We start from the raw sequence: 9,438 nt of genomic DNA, 5'->3' as shown, positions 1-9,438 counted from the left end.
AGTCAGGACTAAGAGTCAGGAGACGCACAGCTTGGCCATTCCCTTGCCCTGTGATTTGGCGGCAGGTCAGTCTGTGTGGGCTTTTCAACTTTTACAAATTGAGACAAAGCTGAATAATATCATCCTGAGATCTCCTTAAAAAAAAAAAAAAAAAAAGCTTATTGAGAGAGACAGAGAGAGTGCTCTCACACTATGGTTTGATCACCAAATGCCTTCCATGGCCAGAGCTGGGTAGGGGATGAGGCCAGGGGCCGGGATTGAATTGACATTTTTTAAGTTGATGATTAGAAAATGTCTTCCCAAATTCTTACATATTCTTTAAATATCTAATGTCTAATGGCTACATAATATTTCAGAGTATGACTATCATTTAGTGGCTACATAATATTTCAGCATATGACTATTATGTGTGAAAAGCCTAACTGCCAATCAAATTGGCTATTGTAATGCCATTAAAAATTATCCCCCGGGTATTAGGAGGTCTAAGACCTGCAGTTGCCTAAATGAGTCAAGGAAAAGCTCCATCACTCTGATCAGAAATGGCAACACACATTCAAGCCAGGCACACACACTAGTGTAAAAAGTAGAATTTAGCCCGGAGCAATCTAGCCTGCCTTCCAAAAACTCCCTTGAGTACTGTTTTTGCTAGCTGAACTCATTACAAATTGTTTTTATGGAGGGCACAGCAAGATTTCCCAGTTCTCTATGTCATGCAATTCAGAGTTAGCAGACAGAGCTCCACCCAACCTGATCTCAGTCTGAGGATGAGAAAGTCTGGGATAAAGGCCACTGTGACCTTGAGATGAGCAGAGTAGGAGTGCAGGAATGACACACGTGCCTAAAGCCCAAATCTATGCTTTCATTCTAAGGGGAAGATGGAAAGAACATAAACACGCCCCAATTGTTATTAAAAGAAAGACAGAAACAGTATCAGCTCACAGGTGGGCACACACGCTCTTGAGAAACCTCCGGCAGGCTGTGTGGAATCCACACTGGAGTCTGTTTCAAAATATAAGACCAAACGCTGCTCTTGGTAGGGTTTGAAATTGGCGGTAGCGGGGAATCTATCACCTCCCTTCACACAAACTGACTTGAAATTCTCACGTGGGCCCTCCTTCCCACCATAATGGGACAATTCATCTTTTTAGCCCGATTTTCTTCCAAACCCCTAAACTTATACAAGTCTTCTCACAAAATTTCACTAGTTCATTATTATCAGTTCCATAGGAGAGAAAACCCAGTTTTACTTAAAGCAGCGGGAGCGACTGTGAAGATGCAGTAGCTTCTCTTCAGTGCTGTGTCTCACTTACTACCTGTTTGCAGAGAATGGACGAAAGACGCCATGCTGTAGCTTAACCACCACTGAGGCTCTGTTTCAGTGTCTCGTTCGTTTTATTTAGGAATGATCAAGGGCCTACTTAACCCAAAGGTTAATTCTGAAGAAATGCGAGATGAAGTGTGTAAATGCATTTTATAAAATTTCAAGCTATCTGCAAATGGAAGGTTTTGCTTTTACTGGAAGGTCAAATAAGCAACAACATTGAGAACAGAACAGACTAGGCTAATACAGACTTGGGCCCAAATGCTACTGCACACTTGACACTGGGCAAGTTTTTCATTTCTCCACAGTTGGGTTTCCTCATCTATCATAGGGCAGAATTGACGTATTATGTACTTAACTGGGGTTAAATGTGTTCTGTACTAATGACGCCTTCCTCATGAAGTTAATGAGTAGATGAAATGACATTTGTCATGTCTCCCCAACAAAAGTGGTCTCAGTGTACAGCCTTGTGTTATTACAGAGTTAAACAGAAGTGTCACTGGTTAGCTGCAATCCGTCCCAAAACTTTCCCTGGAATATCTTTCGACCAAAATATTTAAAAATGCTGCAGACACCTGTCTGTGGCAGGTGCTGGCCCAAAAGGCTGTGGAGTTGTGACTTATGGGTCCTGTCCCCCCAGCTCGCGCTCATGGATACATCTGGTCACAGACAGTGAGAAAAGAAAAAATAAATAAATAAAAGATAGGAAAACATGTATATATATATATATATATATATACATAAATGGAGTTGATTTTATCTTTCTGATATTGTATTTCTAGCTATAGGGGGTACACATCTCTGTTTAGAAAATCCAGGAGAATAATACAACATTCTAATTAAATGTTAAAAGCAGTATGGTCACCAGATTAAAATAAATATTCAAAATGTACAATTAGGCCTATGTATCATATACTAACAGGGAAGGAATGAGCTTCCCCATGATGGCTCTGGAAATAATTGGGGAATGTGGAGAGAAAGCAATCATCCTAGATCATCACTTCATCATGAAAAACCTTAACATGAAAAACCATTCATCCAATAATTATTTTCATATTAAATGTAAATACTGACACCACTCAAATACTCTCAGAAAGGAAAGATGAACTTGGGTCCCTCCAAACATACATATTCATACATCTGTGAATTTAACTCTATGGAGATATACAGATAAAAGAGACTTACTTAGATGTCCAAAAGCATGGTAATAATATAAATGATATGAGAAGACTTCCTGTTGTGACAACTGATTGCCAGCATTGACCCAAGTCACCTGCTTCACTGTGGGGGAGGGTGCTCTCTCAAACCTCATTAGAGCATATGTGCGTCTGAGACTACCTGCAGGATTTGGTTAAAGAAAACAGTGTTCCCAAATAGGAAAGGACTATCTTTGGTCTAAGTTCCATCAGTAACTTTATCTACTTCCTATAATGCCTGTGTAGATTCTTACTCTACGGCTCTATATGAGGAGTCTTCAGAAAGTTCGTTGAAATTGTATTTGGTTATAAAATACTATGTGTGGGTTTCAAAATTTTTTCCTTAAAAAAAAACTTTAATTCAATTTTTTTCATTAAATTTTAAAGTACTCTCATGAAAGAATACCTACATTTGGAATCTCAACCAATTAATATGTTATACCAACTGGGAAAATCTGAATATATACCCTCGGTATATATTTACGCACCTGTTATTATGTACATCAATGTAGCCTGTATTCTCTCACCATACCATACTCTAATCCATGGGGTCAGCATTCCTTCTTATGAGTAAGGCCATGATGAATGGGAGAGAGACAGGTAAAGGTGGAGCAATTACAAACACTCAGCAATTAAACAACCACATGCTATATTTTCCTATGGACCTTGTCACATGTTTAAAAATAGTCACTATGAAAACACTAAAGTTCCAATAGGAAATGGGATCAAAGATAATAACATACATTTCAGTGAAGTAAAAATATGAAAAACAAATGGATACAGAAGAAAACCAACTCTGCTAGTATGTAGACAACAGCAGATGAAAACAATGAGACATGATTTACCCTATCAAAGCAGCAAAGATGAAAACTTACAACATTGCTTTTGGAAAGAGTGAAATTAACTGTCTAACATACTACTAGTAGAAACTTAGATGGGAAGCGGTTTTGCAATGCAAAATAGAGCAGTATAAGTATTGTGAGATTTTAAGTTTCTAACCTTTTCACACATTGCTAGAAACAATAAGGAAGTAATATTCAAAACTTACATAGATCTAGGTAATTACATTATCTATTTTTACCATTATTTATCAAGACAAAAGTTAGAAGCAACCAATAAGTTCACAATTGACTGTTGGTAAAAATAACTTAAGCTATAGCAATACATTCAAATATTAGTTATTAAAATTGAGATTTTTGAAATATATGTAATAGCATTGTAAAAGGCTAATGTTATAATGTGAAGTTAAAACATGTTGAGTAGGGGCTAGCATTGTGGCTAGGCAGGTTGGGCTCCACCTGGGATGCCAACATCCCATATGGGCACCTGTTCCAAACTTGGCTGCTCCACTTCTGATCCAGCTCCCTGTTGACACACTTGGGAAACCAGAAGAACAAGACCTAAGTCCTTGGACCCCTGCACCCACATGGGAGACCCAGAAGAAGCTCTAAGCTCTGGCTTCGGATCCAGCCCAGCTCTGGCCTTGCAGCCATTTGGGGAGTGAACCAGTGGATAGAAGACCTCTCTCTTTCTCTCTCTCTCTCTGCCTCTACCTTTCAAATAAATAAATAAACCTTTTTGAAAACTGTTGAGTAGGTGGCTGGTGCTGTGGCATAGTGGGTAAAGCCACCGCCTACTGTGCCGTCATCCCATATGGGGGCTGGTTCGAGTCCCAGCTGCTCCACTTCCAATCCAGCTCTCTACTATGGCCTGGGAAAGCAGTGGAAGATGGTCCAAGTCCTTGGGGGCCCTGTACCCTCATGGGAGACCAGGAAGAAGCTCCTGGCTCCTGGCTCCTGGCTTTGGATTGGCGCAGTTCTGGCCATTGCAGCCAGTTAGGGAGTGAACCAGTGGATGGAAGGCCTTTATCTCTCTTTCTGCCTCTCCTTCTTTCTCTGTGTAACCCTGACTTTCAAATAAATAAAATAAATCTTTAAAAAGAAACAATGTTAAATAATGTAACTCATATAACAAAAATGAATGTAAATACACCAAAACATTAACTGTAGTTATCTTTGGATTGTGGAAACTTTTATTTCCTTCTTGACTTTTCCTAAATTTTCCAAATTACCCTAATGAGGAAGATTGAGGGAGTATTTCTTCCATAATTAGAAAAGAGTTTTATTTTTTCCAAAACCAAGAAATTATATCCAAATGGAGTTGTAAATAACCAAATGCCATTGCTATCTTTCCTTAATTAACATTTTAAACTCATGGGTGAAAATTAAAAACTAAATCTCTTGTCCCTAGGAGAGACTTCCTTGAGGAAAGAACAGGACATTCTAGCTGCAGGTAATTTGATGGAGTTGGAGATTAAAAAGAGAAGTGGGGACAAACAATGACAGAGCATAATGAGAGTTATACACTTTCAGGAAAAACTTAGTTACTTGTTCTAAATGATAAAGAATGCAATGACTTAATAGAAGCCATTAAAGATGAATTATTACATTTATATTTTTACTTCTCTGAAGTCACTCATAGGTTTTACAGAAAAAAATATTTTTAGTAGATTATCTCCACAACTGTATTCACAAGCAGCCACATCTTTCTTTGATATCTTGTTTTTTTCTAACTGCATGAACACAGACAATCATTACTGAACACCTGATGCTAAGAATAGCATTTGTTACTGCCATTATGATTGTTTAACACACAGGCCTGTTGGACACGTCACTTACAAACCATTCACAGCACCATGAAACAGAAAGTTAGCAATGGGGAAAGAATCTGATTGTTCTTTAAGATCATAGTTTAACCAAATCCCAACCTTTTATCTTCAACTGAGGGAATGAGGTAGGAAGAAGAAAATAGTTAAGGATAAGACCATCTTCATTGTGGAGTCCATCTATTCTTAGGTAGGCCTGATGACAGTATCTTTATGTAAAATACACATAAGGAATCTTCTGGCCATTTAAAATATCCCCTATGGATGAGATTCTAAGAAAAAGAAAACATCTCAGTAGAGTCCTGGATTTTCCTGAGTTCTTTAATTTCAGGGTAGTTCTGAAACTGAATATTCATCTAACAGTCAAGAACTCCTCTGAGAAACCCCAGCACCAACCATGAGTTAAGAGTTCCTCTTGGGAGACAGTTTCTGCCATTACAGAGATCTCAGGTTTGCCCTCATGTCAGCCTCAATTCTAAGGTAATTATATTCTCCTTGGTCACTCAGTGATTTCAGGCCAACCACCACACTAGTCATCTAGGTGGCCACATTTGAGGCTTCCTTAAAAATTTTTTTTATTATAAATTATTATGCTTTTACCAAAAAGAGCACAAGATCTCTGTGTGGAGTTTAAGAAACAGTTATCGGGAATAGTCACTATCAATCAAATTCAGAACATTGCCAACACCTCTAGAGGCACACTGTGAAGCCCTTCCTTGACACAACCCACTCTCTCAGCGCATCTGATACACTCCCTCCTTTTCCCCAGCAAGGGTTCTTGGCCAGAGTTTTATCAGCACTGGAGAAGTGTTGGAAAGACTTTCCAAAAATAGTCCTTACTATACAGCACACGACTCTATTTTGGCATCAATAAAAAGATTGCTACTATTTTGAAATTTTTCTCTATTGATCATAGGAAGTAAATCTTTCCCATGGCATAAAAGACACATTAGGTTCTAGAGGATAACTTTGTTTTAGAAGTTCAAAATAATTCAATTTTCTTTTTTATGATTATATCTAAAAGAATGTTATAAGCAATTTACATTCCCTTTTGAAGTCTATATTTAAATCTCTTAACTATTTGTTTCTTAGTATTTTTTCCTATCAATCTCCACGGGTATATGTATATGCATGTATGTATATGAAAATATATTTCTTCATCTGCCATATTTGTAACTAATATTTTCCCTAGCCTTTTTTTAAGAAGGCATAGAGGTTCTGGATTTTACTTACATAATGGAATATATAAACTGTTTCCTTTGTGATTTTCTTCCAAAGACTTTCACCTAATTTGAATGGATATTTCCAAACATATACAAAAGTAGGAAAATATTATAATGAATTCCCATGTACTTACTACCCCCACATTCAACAATTATAAATGCTTTGCAATTTTTGTTTCATCAATTCTCTTCCTTTCCCCCAAGGTTCTTTTGGTGGCACATTCCAAAGTAAATCTCAGACATAATATTATATAACACAGAAATACTACAGACTACATCTGTAGCTGATAACAGCTTTATAAATAACAATCAACATCTCCATCAATATTAAGAATAATTCTTTCATATCTAATATCTGGTCAGGCTCAATATTTCCTGATTTTTTAAATATCATAAAAATCTGCATTCACTTGTTTTTATTTATTTAAAAAGCAGAGGGAGAAAAAAGAGAAAGACAAAGACAGAGATCATCCTTCTACTGGTTCACTCTCAAAATGCCTGCAATACCTGAGGCTGGGCCAGGAAAATGCTAGGAGCCTTGGCCGGCACCGCGGCTCACTAGGCTAATCCTCCACCTGTGGTGCTGGCACCCCAGGGTTCTAGTCCTCATCAGGGCGCCAAATTCTGTCCTGGTTGCTCCTCTTCCAGTCCAGCTCTCAGCTGTGGCCTGGGAGGGCAGTGGAGGATGGCCCAAGTGCTTGGGCCCTGCACTCACATGGGAGACCAGGAGAAGCACCTGGCTCCTGGCTTCAGATCGGCACAGCACGCCGGCTGTAGCAGCCATTTGGGGGGTGAACCAACAGAAGGAAGACATTTCTCTCTGTCTCTCTCTCTTACTGTCTAACTCTGCCTGTCAAAAATAAATAGGCACGCTCAGCCCTCTGTCTCTCTGCTGAGCTGCCCGCCTGGCCTGGTCAGGTGTAATCTCTCCACTCAACATGTAACCTTGCTCCTTCCCCCCCGCCTTAGTCTCTCAGGCTCTGTCTGGAGAGGTGCCCATCCGTCCTTACAGATGTCCCTTCCCTAATAAACCTTGCTATTTTACCTCCCACTGCTCTCTGTCTCACGCCTGAATTCTTTCTTGCGAGAAGACAGGAACGCTGCAATTTTTCCGGTAACATTTTTGGCAACCATGAAGGGATTTTTGAGAAGACATCGGAGGTCAGTATTCCTTCCTTCAAGCGGGACCGGATCTGTGGAAGTGACCGTTGAGTGTCCGGCACCCCACAGCTCTCCGAGAACGCGAACGCGGAGGGTCCCTTCCCCCCCCCCCCCCCCCCCCCGGCCACGGCTTAGCTACGGCCGAAACCCCAGAGGGATTGTAAGGAATGGGAAGGAAATTAGGAAGGGCAGTTGGCTGAGAGCCTGGAGACCCCCTGAGCTCGCTTTGGCTTCCGGGCGGGGGACTGTGACCCGAGGACCAGGTCTCTCTCTTGGAGGGACGCCTGGCCACGTTGCCTACTGCTATGCGAGCAGGGCTTAGCTTCGGTCGAGGCTAATATTGGCCCTCCAGGTAAACTCAGACAACTAGGTAGTGGGCAATCTAGAGCGATAGGAGATTTCGAACCCCACTCAGCCCCCAGACATCAGGGCCTTTCCCTATGCTCTCCCCCAGCTGAGATTCATAGGGGAAGGTGAGGGCAGTCGCTCACATCTTGTCCTCTTGTCGCTTTCTGCCTTCCTCCTCCTCCGGGGGCTCCCTCATCTCCATTCCTATACTGCTGGCCTGGAGAAAGGGAGAGGGAATTCCACAAGTCTCTCCACCTAGGGAAAAGCTGTTACCTGTTAACCTTTTCCAACCTGGTAGAAGGTTTTTCGTCTTTGCAACTTATGGTAGCTCTGGTGCGTCTTGAAGTTTTTGTGCGCTGTTACTATTGCTAAGCTTTGATTGTCTGAGGATTGAATCTGGAAAGGAGCTAAAGTTAACTATCTGTTTTAATTGACTGAGTGATTGCAGTAGTCCTGATTAGATCTGGTTTGGTTTGAAGTATTCGAGCAGTGCGGATTAAGATCTCACCTTGATGGCTGTTTTGATTATTCTAGATAGTTTGAACTTCTTTGTTGCATTATAAAGGTTTTGCTAGCTTATTGTGCCTACCAAGGGTCTGGTTCCTAATGTGCTGTTAATGGGATGCAGCTTCAGAGTTGACCTCATTCCCCCACAGGTTTTTGTGTCTGGTCTGGCTTGCTCTGCGTGTTGAATTGTGCGACAGCAAGGCCAGTGGGAAGCGTGTGCCCTCCCTCCTTCTGGTGTCTGACCAGGGACAGGGAGCTGGTTACCTCTCCCCACTGCACTTCTGTCTTTACTGGCGGCCCTCTCCTGTTCCCCCTAAGCGTAGGTCTGGACAGGGAGCCATCCGATAGACTTTGCTATCTGGCTGCACCCTTCCAAGTAAAAAGAGTGCTTTAATATTGTCCAAGCAGTTTTGCAGAAGTTGCTTCAGAAGAGGGGCTGACTGGCTTAGCCAAATTAACATTAAAATAGCCAGAGGCCGTCTGGCCAAGTCTAAGGGATAGTACTGAGAACAGGACCCCAAAAGGGAGAGATTTAGAGACGTTTTGAGGTGGTTATGCAGCAAATACCAGATTACTGGGTTCCAGGAACCCCAAGAGTGTTTACAGGTTACACGGTAATACTAGCTAAGCCCAGCAACCCAGGCCCATAACCCACTGGCTACCTAGCGAGCCAAGGAGTGATTTGGAGGTTTGCGGGGATGCCTGCTCCCTCCCTAGCCCGGCAGATACCTCTGCCACGATTTCTCCTCTATTCTCTTTCAGATGGGAAACCAGCTCTTCTCAGAAATCGCTCTCAGTTAGACCCAAGGGTCTTAAAGCTCTCTGTAACAACGTGTGGCCACAATATCAGAGAGTGTGGCCAGGAAACGGGACTTTAGACCTGTACTGCCATGAGCACGGTAGGTAAATGGACAGAAATCCCTTATGTGCAGGTCTTTATGGCACTCAGGAAAGATCATGAGCTCTGTCAGAGTTGCAGACTGGACTCAGCAATGCTAACCTCATTTGAGTTATTAT

The 9,438-nt window shown here is 41.4% G+C and overlaps 1 non-coding gene across 1 annotated transcript; it reads left to right on the top strand.

Annotated features, from left to right (window-relative positions):
- The first annotated feature begins 1,884 nt into the window (after positions 1–1,884).
- Positions 1,885–1,996, top strand: LOC133766121 (small nucleolar RNA SNORA5). Its single transcript, XR_009866672.1, has one exon. It is a non-coding gene; the product is annotated as a small nucleolar RNA SNORA5 (small nucleolar RNA).
- Positions 1,997–9,438: the final 7,442 nt, after the last annotated feature.

The sequence above is a fragment of the Lepus europaeus genome, chromosome 8 (genome assembly GCF_033115175.1).
Source record: "Lepus europaeus isolate LE1 chromosome 8, mLepTim1.pri, whole genome shotgun sequence".
NCBI lineage: Eukaryota > Metazoa > Chordata > Mammalia > Lagomorpha > Leporidae > Lepus > Lepus europaeus.
This window is presented reverse-complemented; position numbering and strand designations above follow the sequence as displayed.